Genomic DNA, 1,483 nt, shown 5'->3' on the forward strand with positions numbered 1-1,483 from the left:
TATGCTAACATCGTACGTGCCCTAACAAAACAATGTGCACCACACAATGGCAGCATTTTTGATTTTTTAGCGCTATTGTTTGCGTTTTGCCCATCAGTCCGTCCTTCTTGTTCTTCTTCTGTCGTTTTGAACTACCTACTACGGGAATGGTCCTAGAGTCCTGGAATTTTTTGCAATAGGTACCCTACACCTTGAAGGTGTGCCAGACGGCCATCAAATTTCACTGTATTGGGGGGGGGGGGGCATGAATTATTTCCTGAGATGTAAACGTGCAAAACTGTTACATACGACAACCAATTGCTCTCAGATTTGGCATACTCATACTCATGTCTTTAGTAGTGGGGGGGGGGGGGCACAGGTTCTACCCTTTATGGTATTCTAATAATTGGTTTGTACAAACTATAACTTTCCCACGCGGTCTCAACGATAGGAACAGTTTTGTACCAACTACCGCGGGAGGGGGTGAAACTGATCTCAACGAAAGGAATTAATTTCTACCAACCATAGCCCTCCTCGATCTCTTATCGTGATGAAATATATTGCCTTATATCTTCAGAACGGATTGTCGGAAGAGGGTACTCACAAAGGGCGATTGGAACGTCTGGAAGAAATATATCCACTGGTGATGTCAAAACTTTAGAAGCGAATATCTAGAAAACGGTTTGTCGGAGGAAAGTACTCTCAAAGGCAAAATGAATCGACTGGACGAGACATATCTATGGGTGAAGTCGAAGCTTTCAGCGCAAATATATGCAGAATGGAGAATCGGGGGATTTTGGATGTATGCCAGGCGGCTTTTAAATGTTTATGTGTAAAGAGGCTTTTCCCCATTAATCGTCTAACAAGCAAGTAAACATCGATAGCATGCTACGACCTTATAACCCGTATATTATTTACTAAGCTATTACGGTTTTATAAAATGCGATTTATCTGCACAAGAGTTGTGAATAATTTATACTTGTTTTGGACCTGCAAAGGTTTTCAACTACAGCATAATTCTGAACACATCGTGAAGTACTAGTATTTTTCAGAACCTCCATTTTCCAAAATTTTCGTTCTGTTTAAACAATTTGAGGACTCAATTTTCCAAAAAGTATTTAAACACTACTATAGGAGTGGATCTGGAAGAACAGATAAAATGCCCATTTATACGCTCTAAACCTTAGGGAGGGTGGTGACTGGTTACAACCTTATTAAGGAATGATGAGGATAGTGATTGGAGTTTTATTAGTATCTATTTCAGTGTTCGAGGTCTCATTCCATTTCAAGGCGCCACCCTGTATTTGGCGAGATGCATAATAATTCCATCGACCACGGTCATTGTACTCAATTTTATATTGCTCCACAGTGGAATAAAGCTTCTTGCACGCGCATCTTTAAACGTATGGCGCGGAATAAATATTATTTCCGAAATTCTACTACTAATCGCGCTTATGAAATCTGAATCGCTACTTGGCTTTATTATAGTATAGGTACTAGTTAA

Source organism: Photinus pyralis, unplaced genomic scaffold (assembly GCF_008802855.1).
Source record: "Photinus pyralis isolate 1611_PpyrPB1 unplaced genomic scaffold, Ppyr1.3 Ppyr1.4_LG2, whole genome shotgun sequence".
Lineage (NCBI taxonomy): Eukaryota > Metazoa > Arthropoda > Insecta > Coleoptera > Lampyridae > Photinus > Photinus pyralis.